Source organism: Mirounga angustirostris, unplaced genomic scaffold (genome assembly GCF_029215605.1).
Source record: "Mirounga angustirostris isolate CCGP_5_RB_7025 unplaced genomic scaffold, mMirAng1.0.hap1 SCAF_6, whole genome shotgun sequence".
Classification (NCBI taxonomy): domain Eukaryota; kingdom Metazoa; phylum Chordata; class Mammalia; order Carnivora; family Phocidae; genus Mirounga; species Mirounga angustirostris.
Window position 1 is genome coordinate 128,086,459 of NW_026991714.1, and position 26,272 is coordinate 128,112,730.

Genomic DNA, 26,272 nt, shown 5'->3' on the forward strand with positions numbered 1-26,272 from the left:
CTACAATCTCCCTCCATATGGGTGATTCCTGAGAGACTTCCTCCTTGGCCACAGTTAATGGATCGAGGGGTAGGCAGCTGACCCAAGCTGGGCCAATGAGTCTCTGCCCTGGGATTTTGGGGAAGCCAGTCACTCTCCATGACTTCAACTATGAGTTGCCAAATTCAGGGGCTCTTGGTAGCCTCCAGAACAAGCTGGTAAGCTGGGGAAAGAAAGGTGCAGAGGTCGAGGAAGAAACAAAGATGAGTACCCCAAAAGGATAAAGTCCTGGCAGCACTGTGGCCTCTGTCTGGGTCCAGCCACTCCTGAGCCCAGCTGTATTTGTGCTCCTCCTTTGGCTTGGTGGCTCAGCTTTACCCTTGGATTTCATGAGCCAAACATTCCCAGCTTTATTTAAGTTCATGTGGACTTGGTTTCTGTCACTTACAACCACTGTGTCCTGACCACCACAGAGCCTCTGTTCAGTAGCTATTGAGCTTCTCCCCCATCTGACTGTTTCTCACTGACAGATGCACAACAGGCTTTGCCAGGCACCTACTGCACACCGTGAGGCCTGGCTAAGGACACCACAACCATGAAGTCAATAGCTGGTGTGTCTACCACGAGAGCAGATAAAGCAGGACAGCATAGGCTGGACTGTAACTTCGAAAGGGGATGAAGTGTTCTCATACCCTGAGGCCCAAGGAGAGGGCCAGGAAAAAGTCTACTCTCCCACTCCCAGCAAAGGGTGGACAAGATCAGATAATAAAGGCGTCTTGCTGGCTCAGTCGAAAAGAGCACACGACTTTTGATCTTGGGGTGGTGAGTTCAAGCCCCACTGGGCATAGAGCTTACTTTAAAAAAAAATTTTTTTTTAAAAAGAATAGATAATGAAGATGTGCTTGAAAGACTAGATCATCCTTTTGAAGGCAGAAAGCCCTGATCTTAGGAGATTTGGCCTCTTGGATCCTTCCTGACAGACTGAGTACAAGTTTGGCCAGCACCCACAAGGCACCTCTCCCGGGCCAGCACCTGGATCCCTGGAGCGCTAGCTCCCTGAGGGCGTGGCTCATTTAAAGATGGGGGTCCCAGCATCGATCAGACCTGAATTACAGATGCACACAGAACAACTGGTAAGATGGAGATGAGAACGTGGAAGTTGATTCTATGTTCTCTTTGTGTGTGTTTGAGAGTTTTCAAGATTAAAAATTTGAAAATACACACATATAAACACGAAAGTAAAACTTTGTAACCCCAAGCAACCCCTTTACCACAGCTCCTTTTCTCTCTTCCCACCCTGACTCAGTACTAACAGCTCCCAACACAAGGGGAAAACAGATCTGGCCATATGCGCAAACTCAATTCCACTGCTGGATCCCTCTAAAGGGACACACCAAATGCAGGAGGGACCAAGCAGGAAACCCACACATCGCAGGTACAACTTTTTCTTAAAAAACAAAAAGCAAAGGGGTGCCTGGGTGGCTCAGTCGGTTAAAAGCACCTGCCTTCAGCTCAGATCATGATCCCAGGGTCCTGGGATCAAGCCCCACATAGGGCTCCTTGCTCAGGGGGGGAGCCTGCTTCTCCCACTCCCTCTGCCACTCCCCCTGCTTGTGTGCTCGTTCTCTCTCAAATAAATAAAATCTTAAAAAAAAAAAAAAAAAAACGAACTCCACACATACTTCAAACAGTCCCCAAAAACCCACTCGTTTTTTTTTTTTTTAAAGATCTTATTTATTCGACAGAGAGAGACACAGCAAGAGAGGGAACACAAGCAGGGGAAGTGGGAGAGGGAGAAGCAGGCTTCCCGCCGAGCAGGGAGCCCAGTGCAGGGCTCGATCCCAGGATGCTAAGATCATGACCTGAGCCGAAGGCAGACGCTCAACAACTGAGCCACCCAGGCGCCCCCCACTTGTTCTTTTTAATGAATCTGGACCTAGGTCAGGAAGCCACCTAAAGTCATAAATCAGAAACCAGGTATGAAGAAACCAAGGCCCATTCACGGAAAACCACATTCTGGAGCATAAAATAATAAATGATATCATATGTCGTATAAAAACTTTATAAATACATCACCATATAGTCCGTAAATAGACACGTGAATGTGCTGATGTGTGTCTACCTAGTCTATCTATATAAAAAAATCTGAAACAAAACGTGACATGTTCCTCTGAAGACCCATGTCCTTATAGGTAGCCACTGTGTGAAGCCTGTCACAGTGAACAGCGCCCCAATTCCTGTTTCTCTGAGCTATTCCACACCCTCCCTGAGCCCCCCAAATTCCAACCAGCCCCTGCTCTCCCTAAAGCCTCCCCTCCCCACTCCGGCTCAGGACTTTGTCAACAGCCCTCACCTCCCCACTGCCAGCCTGTAGGCACCAAATTCTACCTCCTAAGGCCCCTTGGTAGGCAAATAACTTGGCATATTTGTTTTCTGGGAAAAGTCAACCCCTCGATGTTTAATTTCACCTCTTTGGAACATTGGAATAATGTTCCAATAATAATAATCATGAGCCACAGGGAAGCGCTGAGGCCAGGACAGTACCTGACTCGGTGCCATGCCCACCATCAGCGCCACCAGGCCCTCCCCTGAAGTACCAAGATTTGGGGCAGGGCGGGGTGTGGTACCTATGCTACCTGTGATCTGGGGGTACACACGTGCATATGCACCTATAAATTACCAAATGATAGATCCTGATAGAAAAGTCTACCTCCCTCCCTCCCATCTTCCCCAGATAAGATCAGATCACCTTGTCTTTCCACCTTGTGCTTCCCATCAGAGATTGGGGGGGGGGGCGGTTTGCCAACTGGAGACTCCCACCGTATGCTCTATTAGCCAAGTCAGATACCAAGAAAGTATGTGCCAGGCCGCTGATTTCTTTCCTGCTGAGTCTCCACACCTCACCCCCACCCAAGCAATGTGGGGCAGAACACTATGGAGATTAGCATGTCCGTCCATCACTCCCCTCCAGCCCATTCCTAGCCCAGGCCCAGTAGGTGGCTGCTGGCCATTCAGCTCAGCAGCCGGACTGTCCAAGGTGGAAAGCTATGTCATGGCTCACCTCCCAGGTGCTGGTATTTGGCTCCTGGGAGGAGAGAGAACATGGGCCCAGTCACAGCCTTGGAAAGAGGTGCAGGCCCAGCTGGGTTGTCTTGGCCTTGCCACCCTCTGCTGAGAAGACACATGTAAGTGCACATGCGCGCACGCACACACACAGCCTGTGTTTGCTCCCTTCGGTAAGGCGGCACCCAGGATGCCACACACATAATCGCACAGACACACCCACCGCCACAGCTTGATGTTTCCACTCCTGATGAGGACGGGACAGCAGGTCAGTGGACACACTCATGTCCCACCCATAGATACCCTGCCACACAACCTGTGTAAGCGCTGTGCCCACAGGAGTCTCTACCCAAAGTTGTGATGTTTAGTCAGCCCAGGTGTTAAGCCCCTGCCATTTTCTGCCCCCTTCAGCCTGTCTCTGTCCCTCCCTCTGCCCTCCTGCCCGGTAAGTGCTTTCAGGCCACACAATGAGTAGTAGGAGGAGAAACACTTCTATTGAGGAAGGCGTTTTGTTGTTTCATCCCAAGGGAGGGGCAGGGGTAGGGAAGGGGGGAGACCCACAAAATTTCTAATAAGCAGTTTCTCTCCTCAAAGCTAAGATGATTTTCTTTAATTGCTTGGTGGGAACAGTTTATCATGGGGGTCTCTGCCCTCCCCCCCAGCCTAACTGACTTACTGAAGTTTAACAGGGGCTTTCACCTGGAGAGACTGCAATTATTCCCCCCATCCCACACTCGTACCTGGGCTCTCCCCACAGGGGGCCTTTGTTCCCCCTAAATACAGCACTGACACAAATGTCCTCAGCAGCAGGGGAACGCAGGGAAGTGGTAATTTTCAGCCCAACGCAATTAGCTGAGGTCTTTTCAGCCTTCCCAGTGAATGGTAGGGAAAGTTCGGCATGTGGGAATGGTGAGCCAGGCTGCTCTGTGCAAGTCAAACAAAAGAGGCCTCTGAATTGGGCCCCATGGTGAGCCAGACCAGAGCTGGTGGGGGCAGCCGGGAGTGGGGCCTGGGCGAGGGACCTACATCATCACCCACCCAATCCGAGTCTTCCAGGCAGGGCCAGTGGCCCCAGACAGCTAGCGTTCTGGGAGGTGGAGGCACGCAAGACGAGACTGTTGACTTGTACCTAGTACCACAGCCTGCATTTATGACGCAAAGAATAGGGAAAGGTGGTGGACAGAGCTGGGGCAGGACCAGGGGGACCCGAGGGCCACAGTGCTGTGTCTGTCCAGCTGTCCCCAGAGGCCCTGGGGCTGGAGCTCACATTACATTTGGGCCTTCACGGACACCTCCGAGTCGGGAAGCTTTAGGGAAGGAGACTCTCCTGGGGGCCGAGACAGGAAGACCCAGGGCCTCTGGAACACTTATGTCTGCTGTTGCTGCCAGCGCCGCCCCTCCCGCCCAGCTAAGCAGAGGAAAAACAGCCCTCTGCTCAGGGCGGCTTAAGGCTAGAGAGGCCCAGCATGACAGGCAGCAAAGGGCTTATCTGGGGTCAGCGCTGAGGTGTCCAAAGGCCAGAAATGTGGGCTCCGGCAGTGGAAATAACCACTAGGCCAGCAGCAAACAGGTCTGCCAGCCTCTCACGACCAGCCCTTAGGAGAGCCCTGATCCTAGACCCAGGAGAGAAAGAAGCAGTTCTTCAAAGAATGAAAAACTGAGAACCAGAAACAGACAGCCTGGTTGATACATGAGCTGTGCATGGGTGAGAGAGAGAATGAGGAGTTGAGATCATTGCCAGGCGAGAATACCCAGGACCCAGGCCAGCGCAGGCACCCAGGCACGCAGGCACACAGCACCCGGGAAGGACCAGGAGCTGGGATGCAGGAGGCCAGCGTCCAGTGCCGGCTCAGCTGCTCACAAACTACCTCACCTTGGGCAAGCCTATAACCTCCTGGGGCCTCACACTTCTCGTCTGTAAAATAGGAAACAGAACATGTTTTGTAACTTGTTAAAAAGGCGACAGAATACTCGTGAGAGCTACCATCTCTGACAGATTTATAAAACTGGAAATGGGGCGGGGGGCTCTTCCATGTAAGCAGAAGTAGGGGATGCAGGGAGCCCGCCTGTGTGGCCTCCAACCCTCTTGCCTTTGACGCAGACCTTCAGAGCCCTGTCCGCAAACCGAAGCAGATCGTCTCCAGGGCTACTCCACTACTAACACTCCAATCCAGCAGAACCCAGGGCTGAGGAAAAAGAACAAAGCTGAACTGCCCACCGCACATGCCACTCTCTGCAGCCCCGCCTCCCGGCTGCCCTCAGACCCACCAAGAGAAGCGGGACCAGGCCCGCACCGGCCGTCCTGGCCATACACGATGGAGTCCGAGAGCCCAGGTGAACTGTGTCCAGGGACAACTGTGGCTGGGGGCAGCTGGAGCCGGGCGGCCTGTGGCTTAGAGGAGGTGGTCAGGTCAAATGTGCCCGTTCACCCAGCACTGAGATCTAGCCCCGAGTACTATTACAATAGCTCATGCTACTGACACCCTGGTCTTCCCCAGCCTCGCTGCTTGGAACTACCTACCATTCCCGCCCTCAAGCCCTGGCAAGAGAGGTTCAAAGTGATTCTCTACAGAAGAGTCTACAAAGCAAAGGGTGGCTAGTCCAAACAGCCACAGTTCAGACACATGAAAGCAGACCCTCCCCTCACACCCCGCTATTCCTGAAACGGCCTCTTCCCTCTGGGAGCAGTGCAGACCAACCACCAGCAGGGGACAAGCAGCCTGTTGCTCCCAACAGCTGGCCTGACTCCAGTCGCATCTGGCCTGGCTTCTGTCCCCCATCTTCTACTGTCCCTCATCAGTCCCGGGTCCCACCTACCCAGGCCACCCTCTGTCCTCAGATGAGAGCTCTTGCTCTGGGACTGACCGCCCCTCTCATAGAACAAGGCCTTGCCTGGGTCATTCCTGAACTGGAGGCGGACAGGGGGCCTCATTCCTTCCACAAGGACCCAAGTGCACCCAAGCCAGCCCCGTGCTACGGGTGCCAGGGGGATCAGGAAAAAAAACCTCACAGACGCCTGCCCTGAGGCAGCTTAAGGTCCAGCCAGAGAGTCAAATCTTCAATTAACATTAAAAAAAAAAAAATCAGAAGAAATTCAAGACCATCCACAAGTTCTAATCCCAAAGGGGGCTCAGGCCCCCTGCTCCCAAGGCAGGGAAGGCAGGGTCGCACAATAGCTAGAAAGCAAGAACTCTGGAATCAGATGTAAGGGCTCAACCCGAGTGCCTCAATTACCAGATTTGACTTCAAGCATGTTCATGAAGCTCTCTTGGGCCTCAGTTTCCCTCCTTGTAAACAGGGGGTGAAGACAGTACCTGTCTCGGAGGATTAAAGGAACCATAAAGTGCTCAGCACAGCGCTCGGCATTTAGCTGCCATCACTGTCCTCCCCGCTGGCCACGCAGCACAGACACACTGGGGACTCCCCAGCAAGAAGGAGCCTGCAAAGGGAACCTACATCACTCCGCTCCTGAAGCACCAAGAACTAGGCAAGAGGGGAGACCTTGGGCTCACGGCCCCCATTCTGTAGACCACTTCAGAAAGCTACTGTCAGTGCTGATGACAGACAGGACAAATTTAACCTGGCCAGGGCCACAGGAAATTCCGAGCCAACCAGGGGCCCTGAAGGGGCAGAATGGAATCTGTGCCCCCTTTAAACTGACCACGGCCCCCTTCATCCTCTCTCGTCCCTCACTCTGCCATCAGCCTGCTGGCTGGAATGTGGGGGCCCCGGGTGCCAGAAGGCCCAGGCCAGGCAGGAGGCCGGGAGGCACAGGTGGTTCTCAGAGGAGATCCCTGGGCTCCAGAAAGCAGTTCCCCCACAGGCACAACAAAGCTAGGGCTTGTTGTTGGTCAAGGCGCCTTTGCTTGTTTGGGCTGCGGCCCAGATGGTGGGGCGGCTGGGGCAGGCCAGGGGACGCAGAGCTGGGGGGCAACAGCCAGACCTTTTGGCACCAGCTTCCTCCTTCCCTGGGTTTCTCACTTTGTTCAGCATGGCAACCCAAAGGAGGCTGGGGAAAGCACTTTTCACTACCCAGCAAATAAAGCCACAAGGAAAGGGAAAAGGATGAAAGGTTTGGGAGTTTTAAATTTTGGTTTTGGGGTATTTAGTTGGTTTGAAAAAATAATAAAAGTTGTTTCTGCAATCCAATTAATTTCAAACCCAGGATTCAGATCATAAATAGCCAACAGGGATCCCACAGCACCTAATATCTAGCATCCCTCCTTCTGAGACTTCAAGTCCCAGTGGAGCCAGAGTTGGTCCCAAGAGGCCTGGAGGGGAGTTTTTGGGTTGTCATTTGTTTTGTTTTTACCTCTTGGTAGGGGTGGTTAGAGATGGGGCACAAATATGGCTTCAGTCCTAGCATAAAACTCTAGGACCTCAAGCTCCCCAGGTCCACACATACCCATGCAGTCCTGCCCATCACAAATATGCACGGCTTTCAAATGGAAGCTTCACACCAGGGGCTGCCAGAGTCTACGTCTTCCCAAGAATCAGGTCCTCCTGGCCCCAGCCTCAGGCAGGGCCCCCTACAATGTGCGGAGGAGATGCCAATGGAGACCATAACTTATTTGTTTCCTTCATTATCTCTAGGATGAGAGTCCTCACCCACAGGTCATTCTACCTCTGGTTAGCTCCCTTCCCCTGGGCCTCTGAACACGAACTCCAGACCTTTCCTGGTCCTGCCACCTTAGAGGATGAGTGGAAGGACTATTCCCTCAGCTCTCTGGCACAGGAGAGGTTTTCACAGAGGCCATTTAGAAGACACTGGACCTGGGAGCCCCTCCCTAAGCAGCTCCCTGCGCAGTCCACCCATTTCCTCAAGTTTAGCCCAAACCCCACATGCCACCCTCCCCAATGCTTGCTCTAAAACAGATATTTTCTGGTGGCATGATTTTATCATGCATTTTTGAAATCACCAACTATAAAAAGCATTGATTTTTCTCTTTGAAAAAACATGAGGATACCAAAAAGCTCCTTTGATTAGAAGTTTCCTATCTTTCCCACTAAGCCACATGGGATGGGATACAAATCTTTAAGAAGAATGAAAACAAGTGTCACAAATTTGCAAACACACTTGACAGTGGTTTGGGTTCCTGATTTACTGGCCGGGTGCCCCCCTCACTCAGGCTTTCATTGCCACTCGGTGCCCGTGCCAAATACTGGACACTGTTAGCAGCTGACAGAGAAAACCAACTTCCCACCCCCCTCCCAACATTCTGCTCCTTCTGTGGAAAAGCCAAAGAGTTTCGACCCTGATGATCAACTGCTCGGAAGCCTCAGGTCAGCTGCATCCCGCACAGGCCTCGGCCCTCTGCCAACTCCTCGGCTCCTGCCTTCTCGGCTCAGGTTCGGCATTCTCCCACACGCCCACAGTGGGCCACCTGCCGGGACTCGCTTGAGAAGAGCACAGCTTCTTCCAGAAAACATTTCCTTGCCTGCTGCCACCAGTAGGAGGAAAATTCACAGAGAAGAGAAATCCCAAGGAGAAGCCTGGGCAAGAGATAAGCTAGAGGGACAAGAGAACTTCAGGCAACACAGGGGCTGCCAAAAACTCCATGACCAGATTCCCAGCCCTCCCTTCATGCTCCAGGGAAAAGAAAACAAAGGAAGCCACACACGTGGGCACTCACTTATGCTGAGGTGCCTTCTTGAGGTGATGCTGTCCCAGGAGAAGCAGGGACATCAACACAAGTCAGGAAAGCGAAAGGCAGAGGAACCCATGTGTATCATCTCAGAAGAGCTCTTGTTTGGGGTGGGGGTGGGGCACCCAGAGACCAAGGAATCTTCTTGCTACCCTGACACACACTTTCAGATGCATGGGCTCAGAGACAGGGGACAGATACACACAGAGCCGGGAATGCAAAGGCTGAGATCCTTCACCTGCAAATCAAAAAGCAGTGCTGGCTACCTATTACTCAGCTCCTCAGATCATTGATCTGAGTCTCCTCTTCTTTGGGAAGTGGGAAGTGCAGAAGGATACTTTTCCTCTTTGGGAGGGGGCAGAAATGGAGGGAAGTGGGAGTGGGGGGAGGAAATAGCACCTCCTATAGGTGAGCTCCTAAGTCCCAAGTTCACCCAGTCACGGGGGAAGTCCCAGGCCACTGAACGAAGGGACTAGGCCTCCATAAGGAATTAGGTCTACCAGCCCCAGAAGACAGCCTGTGTACTGAAAGTCCTCAGGGAGGCTGAGCGAAGCAGAGACTTGTGGTAAAAGCAAAGGATAGTTTGGGAGAAAGCAAAACCTCCAGGTCTCTGATGAAGTCACAACTAGCACGGATTCTAAATGAGATTTTGTACCCCTGCACTTGGTACCACGGCCATGGGAAGAAATTCTCCCATGACAAAACGTATCTTCTCTCAGCTTCCCTGAGAACACTGAACACCAGATAATCCAAATGACTCGGCAAAACCTAGACAAGTCACTTCTTTGAGCAAGCACTCCAGATCAGAATTCTCTTGGGACGGATTATACTTTGGACAAGAGCCCTGGAGCAGCAGTGGCAGGAAAAGGAGTCAGAACCGTAAAGCCAAGCTCACCTGACTGATCACATCATCTTCCACGGACAGGACCAAGCCGCCCTTCGGCCTGGACGGAAGTTAACATGCATCCCCCACCAGGCCCAGTTGAAGGCAGCCCTTCCCTGGCCCCAGAGGACAAGGTCCTGTGCACCCCAGAACAGCTGTGTCAGACCACTGCACTGCATCGGAATTCCACCATTTTGGACTTGGAATTCAAAAGTCAAAGTAGTCAGGTATCAGGTCTCCCAGGAAGGCAGGGTTTCTAATCGACATTTTTCTTAACATTCCAAATTCCTCAATCTTAGTTCCAGAGGTGAGGTCCCCACGTTCACCAGGGCTTTTTCACTTCCTTATTGTCACAGAATGAGGGAGGCCTCTAAGCACCCTCCCACTGTCCACCTCTCTCTCCTACCTTGCTCCGGGAACTTGGCTTTAAATCCCCGGGTGCTCCGTGAAGTTACCAATAGCAATTCCCACCTCTTCCCCCAACCTAAACACAACTGTACTTTTGAAGGGAGAAAAACAGCCCGAGGATCCCCAGAGCGGCAGACTGCACTCTTCCCCCTTGTAATGAAGCTTAATAATGAAATGCCCTGCACCCCAGCTAGCAGGAAATGCTCATTTTCTCCTGCTGCACACCCCCTATAGCTAGAACTAATTCTTTTCCACATTTCTACCTCTTTCCTCCATCAAGTTTGCATTTAAAAGGTTGTGATGTGTTGTGCCCTCCGAGCAAGGCATTGGCAGGACAGCCCGAGGAGGTAGGGGAAGGAGACAACGGTGTTTTTGACAATCTTGGTGCCCCCACCTGACCATCCCTCATACCCCGCCCTCCATTATCACATCCATACACATAAGCTGTGTCTCTTTTAGGCTCCTTATGAGCTGTCCACAAAATGGAAGAGAAGGGAGGGGAGAAACAGCATTTGGAAAAGTTAAGGGAAAAGAACAGTAAAAGGAAAAAGGGAGGGGGCAGGTATTGCCAGGACTGCCTATTTCTCAAAGAAGGAAATGTTCTCTGCCCTGCAGTGGCCCAAAGTAGGAGCTGCTCCTTGCTGGTGGGCCCCTCTGGGACTCAGGCCCCTCGCAGGCCCTGAGGTTCCAGCTGCTTCCCCCTCGTCAGGCCGGCAGGGGCGCTGGCACCAGTCCCCGAGACAGTCTGAAGGGCGCCAGCAGCAGCACAGAGGAGACGCTGTGCTTGGGGAACCTTGGCGGGATGCCTCCCCAGGGCCACCTCATCTCAGGGGCCAGCCCACATCTCTGCCTTCTGATCCGTATGGAAGTGAGGACACCGTCCCTTTCTAAACACTGGACTCCTCAGCCAAAAGCCTCTAGCACCACACCAGATGCCAGGGCCAAGGCCTGGCCATGGTGGTGGGTGGGGAGGTCCTCACGCATTGGCTCCCTGACTCAGAGGGGTCCCTGAGTTTCCCCCGCCCCAGGAGTAGAGCAGGCCACATCAAGGCTGATGCTCCCAGTCTCCCCCTCCTAGAGGCACGCATACACATCTTCTCTCGGCAAGACCAGGGGCTCAGAATGGGTAAAGACCCTTTCCCCCAACTCCTGACGCACAGAGATGAATGGTAAAGACAGAAGACTTCCCATCGGACAGTCCGCAGTGGTTGTACCTGTGAGGGGCTGTAGTTCTCCTCACTGGGGAATACACCTCCCATCCGTCCCGACGTTCTAAGGGACTCTTCCCTCAAGTGCTGGAGAGGAGCATTTGCAATTTGCCAACATTCTCCCAGACGCTGGCCTCTTCTCTGTCTGGTCCTATTCTCTTCTGACCCTTACCAATTGCTGGGTAGTCGTCTACAGCAGACTTGTGCCTCCTCGCGCCCCTCCTGCTTGTCCCCACCTCCCCAAACCCCTGCAGACAAGGCCCTGCCCTGACTCCCCGAGGCTCACAATCTGTGCTTCTGCCAGACTCAGTCACAAGGGGGGTGTAACTCATTTCAAGCTGGCAGCCCTACACGGTAGAAGGAACTGCCCCCCTCAAGCGGGGCGGGGGGGGGGCAGGCGAGCGTGTGCTGGAGCATCCCAAGGTGCTCTGGCTTTCTAGGCACCCCACGGTGGTCTGTGACAGACGCATGGATGGGGGAACCCTCTGCCAGCCAGAGTTGGCATCTCACCCTAGCTCTCAAATCTGCCACTTGCCTCCAGGGCCGAAGACCCTCCAAGAAGAAGAGGCCCTGCAAGACAAAGACCCAAGGCCCCCCAGCCTGGCCTCTCAGCCCGACACAGGCCCGCATTAAAATCAACACTCCGTGAACACACAAAACTGACAGGGCAGAGGGGGAGCACACATCGGATACAAAGATCGGGCTCTCAGGAGACGCGGCCTGTTGGTCTCCCATGTTAGCTCCAAGCCACTAAGCGCAGGGTGGGAAAGAACGCCGTCGCGGTGGCAAGCTCCCGCCCGGGCTCCGGGCTGGGCAGCCTTTTCACCGGGAAGATGCCTCCGCTAGAAAAAATGCAAGCATTGTGTGGGGACCATGAATGCACGCGCCTCTGCACATTCCTTCGAGAAGCAGGAGCACACTGGTCCCTCAGCCCCCGGCCCTGTGCCCCAGCGATTGTCCAGGCCTGGAACACACTGCACATACCACCTGGTCCTTCCCCCCAGGCCCCCGGCTCTGTAAGCGGTGGGAAGGGGCCCGCCAAACACCCTGGCTTCATTGTGCCCCAGAAAGAGGGGACTAATTACTCGCCTACACTCTGGAGCGCCCAGGGAGAAAACAGAGGCCAGTGGGGTGGAGAGGGTGGGAAATGGGGGTGGGGGGCTTGAAGAAGGGAGAGAGAAAGCCACAGGATACATTTCAAAGTTTCTCTAGCAATTTGGGGGTGGGGGAAAGAAAGCCTGGTCCTGATGTGAAATCATACAGAGGTCAGGGCTGGGTCTCCCACCCTTGTGAGAAAGTGGTGAATCGGGGACGGTTTATCAAACGATCATTTTTTTCTTTTGAAACCGGGAGGCAGCAGCCTGGACAATTCTGCAGATGTGCTTGATGAGTTAGGGACAAAAATGGCCCTTCTCTGCCCCCCTCCTCCCCTCCTTCTATAAGGGCTCCCATCGGGGGTTGCTTCTCCCTCCACTGCCTCCCGGGCCCTCCCCTCCCTTCTTCAGTGGTCAGCTGAGACCCCCACCCACTGCTTGCTTTTGTACTCTTGGCCTTTGGACATACTGACAGGGGCCTTTATGAGACCCCAATCAAGACCCCCATGTCACAGGTACCTAGTAGAGACACCAGACCTTTTCAAACAAGGGACAACAAGGAAAATCGGCGGGCCCATTGTCTCTCCTCTGTGCTAAGTGAGATGAAAGGGACCCGCGGCCCCCTCCCCACAGCCCGCCTGCCAATCACCTCTAGTTATTAAGGTCACAATGTGTAAATTCTTTTGACCTGCACCTAATCAAAGATTCACCGGCCCTTTCAAATCCGAATGGGGAGGAGGGGAGAGATTCCCTCCCATAAACCCAGCAAACTCTCCCTCAATAAAATTTCTCTCTCTGATTTCTTTTCTGCTTCCCAGCTCCACCCCCTCGCTTCTCCTCACTCCGCCCTCCTCACCAGCAGCTTCAAACACAAATGACAAGCCCCATGGAATTACTACCGTGAAGAACCTGAGGAGAATTTGAAAGTTTCTATTTAATTCCCTTTAAAGAAAGATTTCAGACAGGCATAGCTGCCCAAGCAAGCCCAGGGCCTGGGCAGCCCCTGTGGCTCGGATGCCAAACTGCTCCCAACGGTGAAGTGGTCAGTTGGTTTTTCACCTTCTCCTCAGTCGGCCTCTCCCTTTGCCCCGAACAGCATCATGCACGGAGCAAACATGGGAGAAAACCGGAAAGGACACTCCCTCACTTTGTCACTTAGCACATCTAGCTCAGCTGCTGACCCTCTAAAACCGAACTGAGGGAAAAATTACCAAGCCCGACGTAGGCCGCCCTCGAGGGAAACCAAAACAGGGAAGAAAGGAGAAGAGAACAAGAGCCAGAGGAAAGAACCTGAGAGAAAGCAAAACTTGGAATTTACTGTAGTTTGGAAAGTACGAAATGCTTAAATCAAGCAAGGAGAATAAAGCGCTTGCAAATATCCGTGCATCGATATCAAGGTTATACATTTTTACCATATCTATCCTATGTGTCCCATAGAATGGGGAGGATATATTAATTTATGTAAGTTGTCCACTGTCGACTCACTGGGATGCGCCTCTCTCCCCCAGCTCCTAGCTTTCCTGCCTTTCTGATGGTACCTTCGGCCTCTTGGTTTCCCCTTGCCCGGCTGGCTTGATTTCTCTGCACTTTCCCTTGGTGCAAATCCCTTGTGGTATTTCAGCTGTTTTCTCCATGCCATGACTGAGCTCCAGGCCACCATCCCTGGCTGTCGCTGGTCACAGCTACCTGACTGTCCCATTACCTCCTCAAACCAACAGGTTGGGGACAGAACTTGGCTTGGTCAAAACCAGGCCCCCTTCAGCTCTCAGGCTCAGGGAAGAACTCATGTGGGTCCCTTCCCGCCCTGTCACGTGCAACCGCGACCACCAAGTTATTCCTAAATCCAGGGCCGTCTTCCCACTCTCCCTGGGAGCCCAGGCCCTTATTGCTCACAAACCAAACTCCTGGAAAAATATCCCAATGGCCTCAGTCCCTCCCCCCTCCAAAGCATCCTACATACTGGGCAGCCACATTAATCCTGTAACTGATTCAATCTGGTCACAAATCTTCCAAAGGGCCCCTTGCATCCTCAGGTTAAAGTCCACTGCTCCTCAAAGCCTCCGAAACCCTGCCCCAAATGTCTCCTCCAGCCTCACTGCCCACCACTCCTTACGTAAGCTCTCCACCCCAGCCAGCCAAATTGGTCTCCCGTGAACCCCCAGACTTACAAATGAGCTTCCCCATCCCTTACCAGGTCTTTGTTCCCCTGGTCCCTGTGCCACAAGTTCCCTCCTATAATGTAAATAGAGCCACCCTTAAGTCCCACTTCAAATTCCATGTCACCCAGAAAGTGCACCCCCCCCCCCCCCCAGTTTCACTAAAAGGCTACTGTTTTCCTCCGATTTCCTGTCAAGAACCCTGGCAGTTGATGGCACTCACACTCTCTACATCTACACTCTACACAGACTGGGATGAATTGTTGTCTGAGTACATACCCTATTTTCCCAACGGGACTACAAGCTCCTGGGTAGTAAAAGCTGTCTCTTGGGCTTCATACTCCCCATGTGACATTGCACATAGCAGCATTCTCAAAACAGCCGTAAGGCAGGCACTCAGACATACATCACATAGTTCTGAGTTTACATTACCTTTTTAAAAAATACCAATATTTTAGCTAATTTCTTTCCCCACAAAAGGTCCCAAGCATGAAACCAAGTTTAATGCTGTAAAAGTAAAAGTAAAGAAGGACTTTCTCAGGGTGATAGAAATATTCTAAACTGAACTGTGGTGATGGCTGTACAACTCTGTAAATTGACCGAAAATCATGGAATCGTATACTTAAATTGTCTCTTAAAATGGGCAAATTTTATGGTATGTAAATTATACTTTCACACAACTGTTTAAAAAAAAAGCTAAATGTAGGTCTGTGCAACCTTAATTTAAATAACTATGTAAAGAAAAAAGGACGGATTCTTTCTATAGTTGCCCAGTGCTGAAATGGATATTTAAATGCCCTTTATGTTTGTGCTCATTACAAAAACATTTAAATACAAAAAAAACAAAAAACAAAAAAACAGGAAAGGTCAACAGAAATCCCCTAATAAGAAATAACTCTGAAGAGATAGTCAAATAACTATTATACTATTTTGTGGCCTTTTTTTCATTTAATAAAAGGCTAGGACATCTTTTGGAGTCAATAAATACAGGTCTCATCATCCTTTCAGTGGTGAGCTGGGCTTCTACCGGGTGAACATACCATAAAATATTTGGCCAGACCCCTATTACTGGATATTTATGTGTTCTTAACGTAAGTCTTTATGCATGCATCTTGCACACTTGTCTGGTTGTTGTCTCAGGATAAATTCCTAGATGTGGAATTTATGTGTCAAAAGGTTTTCATGTTTTTATTTGGGTACTCACTGCCAAAGTAATGAAATTTTAAAACTCTAACTTTCCCTCTTATTCCTGGATCCACCCTTACCCGCCTGCAAAGGATTTTCCTGGCCACAGACCTTTAACAAGTGGAAGAATCCTTTGAATAATCTGTATTTTTTTTCCTGCTAATTTTTTGTTTTTATTCTCAACCACAGCTCACCCTGGATACTAGTAAGAGTCAAGATGGCCACGAAAGTAGGGTGTTGTGAACACATTAACCCATGCGTCCCTCTCTCTTGGCCAAATGTTACAGATCGCACCCCACATCCAGCTGACCCTTCTCTTGGGTCCTTCACCGTAGGGCCCCAGTCCACTCACTGACTTGTTCAGAGAAAAGAGGCCCAGGCTTGGCCACGACAGCTAAAGCTACAGCCGCGACAGGGAGAAAGTAACAGGAGAAAGAGAAACACCCTACAAGAGAGTCCTCAGGAGAAAGAGACAGGAGGGTCATGTGCTCGGAGCTGAATTCTCTCTGCAGTCCCTGAAGGCCATGGTGCAGCAAGTTCAGAGTGAGGAGCATGTGCTAATAAGCAGTGGCCGATTGAATCTGGAAGCATCCTATAGGGGGAGTGTGCTCCTGAGACTCCAGAGTTTGGCCCAGGCACCACAGGACACACCCAGGGCAAGTCTGGAGCTAATCTCTCTCAAAATTCCCCAATGAAGAAGAAGGAAGACTCCTGGTGGCCACAGGCAGAAAGGGTACATACATTTCACTTTACACCAAACAGCTCAGCTTTCCCTTCCCTATCTGTTCAGCCAGTGTTTGTCACATATGCAAGACAGCCATACAGAATGGGACGGAAGCAACCCCACAGCTGCACGGTGGCTCTAATACTGGGGCATACTTGCACTTGAAAAGCTCTTGCCTCTCGCCTGTCTTCGTGTCTTCCTGTCTAGCTCAGCTCCTAGAAAAAAGCCAGTCTCAAACCTCCCACCTGACCAACTGGTTGCTCTGCCAGCATCATGAAAGTAGTGGTCATCCCCTGCCTATCCCCACCTCCAACATCACCAGAGCATCCAGAAGCAACCAGACATCAAGGATCTGCAGCCTGGAAGCAGAAAGCCACACATGCTCTCTAGATGCGGCAGATGAAGCATGGGAAATCAGAGGAAAAAAATCCAGTAACCCCACGGTAGACTTCATCAAGCCTACCCACAGTGTGGAGAGGGTCAGAGAAAGCAGAGGATGGGAGCCTTGGCTTTAATGCCTTCTCCAGGTGGGCAAGCTCTTGCCTTCAAGACACGGGTTCTTCAGCCTGCACACCGACAAGGCTCCCGTCCCCAGGGCCAGGGCGCACACTGAAGTGCACCAACTTTAGATGGGGCCGCTGTCCAACCTGCTGTGAGGATCAAATATTATACCATGAGCACATGACCATTGTTCTAGAAGCTGGATTATGGATTTGCTGTAGGAAGAACCAGAGGTGGAGAGCAATGTAAGCTGAGCAGGGCCAGAGACAAGTCTGAACACAAGAACATGGAAAAGAGGGGCACCTGGGTGGCTAGGTCATTAAGCGTCTGCCTTCAGCTCAGGTCATGATCCCAGTGTACTGGGATAGAGCCCCCGCATCAAGCTCCCTGCTCAGCGGGGAGTCTGCTTCTCCCTCCCCCACTTCCCCTGCTTGTGTTCCCTCTCTCACTGTCTCTCTCAATGTCAAATAAATAAAATCTTTAAAAAAAAAAAAAAAAGAACATGGAAAAGATATAGGTGTGTCTATGTGTGCGTGGGGGGGGGTCACAGCAAAATATGATTTATAATTATTTTAATCTCCTAAAAGATTCTCCCCCATGACTTGAAATTCTCTTTTGCAAATTAGGACCCTGCTCAAGATTTTGGAGGTTATCACATCGCAACTGGCACTCCATCTGCCCCCTCCTTTACTTTTTTGTGCACTATTCATGTTTTAAATTTGCATTGCAAACTATGAAAAAGGAAAGCTTCTGCAGAAAGCAATTTCCTGGGCCAGCAGCTCTTGGATTAATATTCCCTTTGCAATTACCATGGGCTTCTGCATGCACATACCCCCCTCCCTCCTCCTTCCTCCACTCTTCCCTGTCTTGCCAGCACCTTCTGTCTGAGCCAAGTCAATCGGACAGGGTACTACAGACCAGGTCACAAACTAGCCCCTCTGAAACCGCCCTAGCCAGAGAAAGAAGCAAGGCCAAGGGGGGAAGGGGGCAAGGATCTTGGGTAGTCATCTTGGTAGGGCACTCCCGAGGCAGAGGGGTCTCATCTGCAGCACACAGGCAAGAGAATTCACACAAGACAGGAAATAAAAACCCCTCCCCGCTAAGGTTAAAATCTGGAAACTTCGAAAGAGTCCTGTTCAAGAAACTGCTAGAGAGGCACAAGGATTAGCAGATGTCCAAGCCACACAGCCAGGGTTCTTTTAGAATCGGTCTGAAGGAAGAGAACACAGTGGTCGGCTTGCTGAGGCATAAAGCATCCTTTACCATCATCCTATGGAGAAGCTCTAGTCAGCACAGCAAAATTCAGAGTCGACACAGGCTTTCTGAGCATCTTTACAGACAGTTCCCCTATAGTCAACCTATTCCATGGCTGCTCTACGTGACGGGGTCTATCTTTCTTGTCCCAGCTCTTAGGTCCCCAGCTCCTAACCTCCCAAACAGAACTACTATAATAATGGAACTCACTCACACCCAGAAACGGTCATGGGCAGCAGAAATCCCATTCTTGGGTCTTAAACCCATGACCCAGCAGGGCCATGTGTGACCGCCCTGAGCTCAGACACTGTGGACTGCCAGCTGGAGAGCCCAGGGACCAGGACTCTGGGAAATGGAAAGGTGGTGGGGGAGAGAGGGACACCTTTTCAAAATACTTGGTTTGAAATGAAAACAAGGAACTTAAGACTTGACTACAAACTGAAGTACCAAAATCTGTCCCAGATGGCCCAAGAGCCAGCTACTCACAGCAGGAGGATGGGGGGAACCCTTCCACCCCTGACATCACCCCCGAATGCACAAACATACACATGCTACTGATCCAGCCACATCTCATCATTGCCTTATTCACTTGGGCCCAGTACAAACCTTACCCCACCCCCCAGTCCACTTGCAAGTGTGAGCTCCATTGCCCCAAGAAACTAAAATCACAGATATTTCATGAGGATGCCTCTTTTGACGGATCTGAGTGTTACAGCGAACAGGTGGGGAAATCTTCTTAAATATATGAGTATTATCATGACAGAGCCACTGGAACGGATCAGTGCCGTAAGTCAGACAGGGCTAGAAGTTTCCGCCCTGCCATCAGGTTCCTCTTTAGCCTTGACAGATCAAACTCAAGCCGAAGCAGGCTACAGAGATCAGCTCAGCATCCGAGCCAAAGGTCTTCACAGTGAGGGACCAAAGCTGCCCTGGCTGGGCCTCTGTCGGCCCGTGTCCCAGATTAATCACCACCAGAAGGGGCCTGGACGCCAGGCTGCAATCCGAGCCCAGCAGCACCTGCACGCGGGTCGCCCCAGCAACTCCCGCACTCCTCTCAGGCAGGACTCCGGGGCATGAGGGTGGCCACCTGTTGACTAGGCTACCTGGAGCAGGACAGCAGGACACTCAGCCACCTTGAGTCCTGCAGATAAGTCACGGATGGCTTGCGTGGATTCACGGAGAAAGGAGGAAGATTACGGCAACTCAAGCAGTGAAGTCAGGGCTCTGAGAGAAAGAAAATTCTCAGCCTCTGGACAGAAAGACAGAAAGGCACCAATGCTCCTCTCTTCACTGTCCAGAGGGGCACTCGAGCTGGAGACCAGCCGTGGGTGAGCTCAGCCCTGAGGCTATGAACTAATGAGATGCTTTGGGGTGTCTGGGACACATTCTTGTCATCTACACATCAACAGGATACTGATGGGGAGGACAGAGACCAGAGCAGGCATGTCTTTTTCAAAACACCCCCAAATGCTGCCAGGTATACCTTATGAAAGGAACCTTAGAAACAATTCTCCCTGTGAGGGCATAGAAGAGCTTCCTCTGAATGCCAGAGAACAGGTCTCAAATGAGCTCCTAGATCAGTAAGCTATTTCAAACATGCGTACCCTCAGAGCGAGCAACTACGTACGGTGTGTGTACACATATCTGTCAATGCTAGAACGCAGTTTTCAGGACCAAAGGGCCCTATTATAAATTCTTCTCAGATGGCAATCTCTTTTATATTGTTGTTTCTCTGAGGAGAGTAGGAAGAAGTATTCCTGAGGCTCAAAAAAAAAAAAAAAAAAAAATCAAAAGGAGGAAGATAAGCATGAAGATCTGTATCTTAGAACATCTGTCCCAGGCCCTCACTTGTGATATAAGGAGCAGACACTCACGGGTGCAGTCTTTCCCACATATCCCATGGCCCCAGGGAAGGAAGGGTGGGAAGGGGTCAGAGTCAGATTGGAGTGTGTGTCCCTTGAAAGAGCAGAGGAAAGCACAGGTCAGACAAGAGGAGAAAGGGCTCCTACACAGCACCTTCGTGTTAGAGGGAACACCCACATCCTGACTGTTACACCTTGTACCTCCAGAACTCCAGCTCCAGGAATTCCCTTTGAACTCCAGCTGCAACCCAGTGAGGATAGAGCAGTGGTTACAATTACACACTGCTGGGGGTGGAGGGGTGGGGAGTGCATGTGACAGGCCATGAAAGGTCCCTGCCTATAAAACAGACTGGAAAACAAACCCTTAATTTAAATGTTAATGAAAGTGCTGTGGAGACATCAGAGGCTTCCCGGCTGCTCAGAGAACAGCTACACCAGGCCCAGAATTTATGGCTCCCCTTCACCCTCCCGCCTCCCTCTCTGCCTCATCACCCACTGAAGTTTAGTGTGTGTGTGTGTGTGTGTGTGTGTGTGTAAAAAAACCCGCCAACTAATTTTAACATTAACTCCATGCTTCCACCTGGGGATGTGGATTGCTAAATTATGTGTTGGCAGAACAGTGATCAAAGGTGGACAAACACAGGCACACTGCACACACCACCCAGAAAAGTCAGGGTCCGGCAGAGAAAGGACGTGCTCTCTTCCTGATGAGGAGAGAGAAGAAACCGCCTGCCAGTGTAGGCAGGGACTGGAGCCAGGAGGGGCAGGCGGCGGGAGAGCGGGAGGCAGGCCAGTCCCTCCAGTGTGCTATTCCCCCAGCTGGGAACTCAGCACACCATATTACCCGTTGGACTGGTCCCTGTCACACGACGCTGTCTAGTTCACGGTGGCTTCCCCAGGGTCTAGCACGTAACACTGCTTAAGTATCAAGACACAGAGTGGGGGAGGGAGACAGATAGACAGCCACGTGGAGATGGAGAAAGACTGTGACCAAGACTGAGGGATGGCCATGTCTCCCTGTCAGGACAGGCAGGGTCTCAGGGCACGACTGCATCTGCAGTACCCTATCTTCTGCAGCGGCTTCTGCTTCTATTTGTGATGTTTTATTTAAGTCCGCTCTTGACCACTGAGCCAACCTTGCTGGCCAGGGAAGAAGTGGCTCCCACAAATGGGTTCTGGGCCAGCCAGAGCTGGTTGGGTTGCTGGTCTTAGGCCAGCAGCTCAGCACATGAGCTTCCCTGTGCCCATCCCGCCCTGGGCAGTGGCAGAAATCCAGGGTCTTGAGGAAGTGAAACCCACCCCTGTGGCATCTCATCTTTGCTACTGATGGATACACGTGCACCCACCGGAGAGGCTTGGCTTAGCACAGGCAGGGAACTCCAGGGTACTGCACTGAGATTCGGCAGGACCAGACTCTGTTTCAGTTGTATCCCTACACTGATCCTTTTTCAATTTACAGTCATTTCAGGCTGGACCAGGAGGCCCATCTAGCATTACCCAGAGCTCCATCTTTCTCCAGGTGTCATGCCCCCTCTTCTAGCCATGCCCGCCCCTGGCCCCTCCGCGGTGTCTTTGTGCCTCTGACTCTCTCATCCAGGACCACCACACGCAGGCGGCTCCCTCCTGTGTGCTCTGTAGCCTGGCAAAGGAGGACACCGAGCCACTCCTTGCTTAGGGAAGGTCTCCTTTCCCTAGATGGGCCCCAGAGGAAGCTTCCCTCTGCCCCGGCCCTGGGAAGGCAGGACAGAGAGACCGAGTTGGCCACAGGCCAAGCCACAATGTAAACCACGACAAAGTCAGCCATCAGAGTCTCTCCTCAGGTTATCGAGGTTAGCGTTTTCACAGCCCAGCTCCTCATCACCAACCAGAAAGAGCAAAACTCAGAGGCACAACTGTTACTTTCGACTCATTTTCCCCTAAAAGCTCAGAGTTATGCAGTCCAGGGCCACAGGATTGCTGAGCCACTGGGAACCAAAAGAATCCAAACTGAAAGCTGGCTGTCTCTTTTTCCAATATTTCAAACCTCTCTGTCAGAGAAAACTCCAGATGCAATTACCTTTCACTAAAGAAAGGTGTATTTCAACAGGCTGGTGAATATGCGTTTACCACACACACACCACACAGTAAACCCTGTAGCCACTGGAACAAACACCCTGCTCTCCCCAGAAACCCACCCCCTCCCCAAACAGTACACAGTGATTGCTTTCCTTCCAGACTCTCCCTCACCTCTGGGAGAATTGAAGCAAGCAGGAGCAGCTCCTCCATCAAAACCCCCCAGAGGCCACAACTCACTTTACAAATTTGAATCGGTACATTTCATGCAGACTTGGACTATTCCCCCCAAAAACAAACAGGCCACCACAGTAAGCAAAGTTACACAAAATTATATTGTATATTTAATAACAGCTAAGTCAATTTTCTACACCTATACCACTCATATATTTCCCTAATGACAGAAACAAGAGAGAAGGGATTAAAACCCAAGTGTCCTGGGAAGCCTTCCTGACCACACTCACTCACACGATAGCAAGTGTTGTTCGGAGATGGAGAAAGGAGTCTGCTGAGCACCTCCTTGTTCTCGGAGGGCAATAAATATGGTGTCTGCAGAGGAAGGAGGAGCTGTGGACTCCTCACTCTTCCCCTAGCAGGCAAATAGGGCAACTGGGTCTCCGCATTCATTTCACCCCCCAGGGCCCCAGGCCCCCAACCCTCTGCAAACCAAAGATGGATAAGCATTCACACTCCCGGGATGGTGCGAGCACTCAGCCGCCTGAGTGAGCCCAGGCCTCAGGCATGTAGTGCTCTCCCCCACCCCTCCACCTCAACTCGGGCCTCTAGGAAGAGAGAATGTTCCTCAGGCCCCAAGAGTCTTTCAAGGGTCACAGCTACTGTCCATCATGCTGGTGGATGAAGGCACGGCAGTGACCTGGGGCCTGCCTCGTGGTCGTCACTCAGCACCACAGGACGCGGCTCTAGGCTAGAGACCTGAGCTCAAACAGCCACCTCTTCTGTCCCACACCACGTGTGCCCTGCGTCAGTCTTCCCCGAGCCTCACTTTCTCCCTCTGCTGGAGAGGGCGGAGTTTCGGGCACTTAGTATCACCTGGCAGCCATTACAGTTATGCGCCCATCTCACCTCACCACGGAATAAAATCCTCACAGGAGCCTCCATGTACCAAGGGTTCGGTCAATACGTGGGGAGCGGGGAGGAAGAAGGAAGGGAAGAGATGGAAAGTCGAGGGAAGGAAGGAGTGTTTAGCAGTTCCTTATTTCCTCACGCTTATTTGCTAAATTTATTCAGCTGGAAATAGTTTTTAAATGGCAATACAACTTATTGCACATTTTAAAAATTCTGCTTTTCTGTGTTACTCCTGGAAAAGTGCTCAGAATCCAGCGTGACCTCAGGAGGTTGTGTGTGAGCTACACAAGCATACCTGGACATACGCCCTTATGCCCCAGGTGAGCCTCCCATAACTCCCCTCTCTTCCATCTCAGCCTGTCCTCCTTTCCCTCATCAAACAACTCCAGGCCGGGCCCCCTCTCTGGAAGAAAGGCTTCACCAGTAAGTCAGGAATCTTAAAAACAGGATCCCTGGTGTCAGGGCAAGAAGACGGGCAGGAGGGCACACAAGAAGTAGAGAAAAAGGTCCTTGTCTGCCACCCTCCTGTGGAGACTACTGGTTTTCCTTCTGTGGTTTCGAGCACCTAAACACCGCTCTAAGCCCAGACCTCGTATTAAATATCACCCTCCACAGCTGTTTACCAATCAAGAACTCAAGGTCACGGGAGGAAGGAAAGGTGACATTTGGACACAGGACAGAATACTGGCTTTCCCCCAGTCACGAGCACCTCAAATAAAGCCTGAGGCTTGAGGTTTCATGTTTCTTACAAGTGTCTAAGCACACACCTAAGAAAAGGCGGCAGCAAAGCCCCAGCATCATAGATAAATACGATGCAGAGCTCTGACAAACTGTTTTCAATGGAAGAGAGATTAATTGAGAAAAGGGATGTGGCACGTCTCCTACCCGTTCAGGATCCTTCTAAAGGGATGAGGGAGCAGTGAGAGACTGGGAAGTCATCGGGTCAACCAGGAATACCGGCCCCAGAGGGTAGCTGCTGCCCACCTCCCCTCACGTTCTTTGTGAGGGGTTCACGGCCACATGCCAGTAGTGACCACATGCACACCGATGACCGTACTCAACAGGGTAGGTGGCAGGGAGGGGAACAGAAGACAGCCAGCGAGGGCAGGAACACATGGGGTGGGGTGGGGGACGAAAGATTCCTGCTGAGGGTCCCGCATCTCAAGAAGACTGCAGACGAGCAGCGTAGCTCCAGGAGGGACAGAAGCCCCCAGCCAAGCTGGAGACATGAGAGCAACTAAAGCCTCTGAACAAATGCCACCCAGGAGAGGAGAGATTCTGTTTGACATGATAAGATAGCCCTTTTAGCTTTGCCAAGTATTTTCTTTTTCTTTAAGATTTTATTTATTTATTTGCCAGAGAGAGAGAGCGCACGCACACACAAGCAGGCAGAGTGGCAGAGGAAGAAGCAGGCTCCCCGCTGAGCGAGGAGCCCGATATGGGGCTCGATCCCAAGACCCGCGGATCATGACCCGAGCTGAAGGCAGACGCTTAAGTGACTGAGCCACTCAGGCATCCCTGCCGAGTATTTTCTTATCATCTCAGGTCATCCTCACAATCATCTAGTGAGGTCTATAAAGGAAGCAGTATCCACATTGAAAAAATGAGGAAACAGGCTCAGAGAAGGGAATGACTTACCTGAGGCCACCCTGCTGATGGTGGCAAAGCAGAACCTCAGTCTTCCAGAACAGACCCTGAGGCCAGGAGGCAGGGTCTCCCCAGGTTGGGAAAATGGAAGCATTCATTGACAGGTTCAAACTCATGGACACGGAGGGAAGAAATGGATCTAATAATGGGATGAAACCGCCCTAGCCAGGACACTTCAGGGTCAGAGAGAAAACGGGGGAGAGAGTAGCAGCATCCACCCTGGGCATCTAATAAAGCCAGGATCCCCAATGCAAAGTATTTTCAAAGAGTCCACAACATCATCTGTTGAGCTGGGGAAAAGGTCATCTCAAACAACTGTGGTTCAGGAGCTGAAAAGCCAGTCAACAGTGACTGAGAGAGTCATCTTAGGGCCAAGGAAATACACCAAGAGGACAAGGAGACTCTGAAGGAGAATGAGAAGAGAACAAAAGACCCAGGTTTTCACCGAAAATGAGGCACATCCAGGACTTAGCAAAGGGTCTGGCACAGGGCAAAGGACTAATACACACACACCGGGGCCACTGTAGGTTAGTACTGGTGCTGTCAGAAAGCTAGGTCCTTCCTCAAAGCCGGCCTGCAAGTCGTGGCCAAAACAAAACCCAGTGTACTGTGTTCTGAAGTGCTTCTCAATGCCGAGGCAGACTCTGAGCTCAACCTCTTTTACTGAAACGATCTTCAACAGTTGTCATGCTCTATTCTGTTACGGGGGAGCCGGACACATTCCAGAGAGATGGCTGGAGCAAGGGATGGGGTGCTAGTTGAAGCTGGCTGTGTTCTTTGGCCTAAATCTCCAGCCCTGAAGAGCTTCCCTCTACCACCGGCCCCAGCCCAGTCCATCCCAGTCTCCTGAAGCCAGCAGATGTCCACTGGATAGTCACCAGCCCACCTGCCACCTCCCACAGGCTCTTCTGCCTTCCTTCAATCCTTACACACATCCAGCCCACAGACCCCCAAGCCTGGCCAACTGGCTTTAAAAGGGGCAGCAGTGGAAAAACACTGTGGAGGGGACCGTGTCCGATGGCTCTGTTCTCCACCGTCCGCTCCCACACACTTAGGCCTCTCTACTCCCTGCTGGTCTTTCCTTCCCTCTTTCCTAGGATTGCTAGAATGATTTGTTCTGAACAGCGACAGGTTTATAGGTTAGCCGACACCTCCGCTCTGTGGAATTTTAATTAACTTCTCCCATCGTCAATATGCTAAGGAACGGGGTCTCCATTCTCTGGGGTCAGCAATGTGTTTCAGGTCCTGCTATATCAGCCGTCAAATTGAAGAATTAATGACGTGGCTAATCGGCTCTAATTCTTTAGAAAGAAAAAAATTTTAAAGGGAGTTGTAGAAGGGGGCAGGAGGGGTGCAGGCTCCATGGGGTGAGGAGAGGGAGGCTGAAGGGGGCTGAGTTGGTGGGGGGAATCAACTCTCGTAAAACTAGTGACTGACTTAAACCCCATGTTGGAGGGTGGCAGCCCTACAGCTTGCCCACTGATCACTTAGGTGAGGAGTGAGGGATGAAGGAAGTGAGGGAAGA

General features: G+C 51.6%; 1 protein-coding gene across 6 annotated transcripts in view; it reads right to left on the reverse strand.

Annotated features, from left to right (window-relative positions):
* Positions 1 to 26,272, reverse strand: part of FBXW4 (F-box and WD repeat domain containing 4) — a 92,860-nt gene that overhangs the window by 38,002 nt on the left and 28,586 nt on the right. The window lies entirely within an intron of this gene.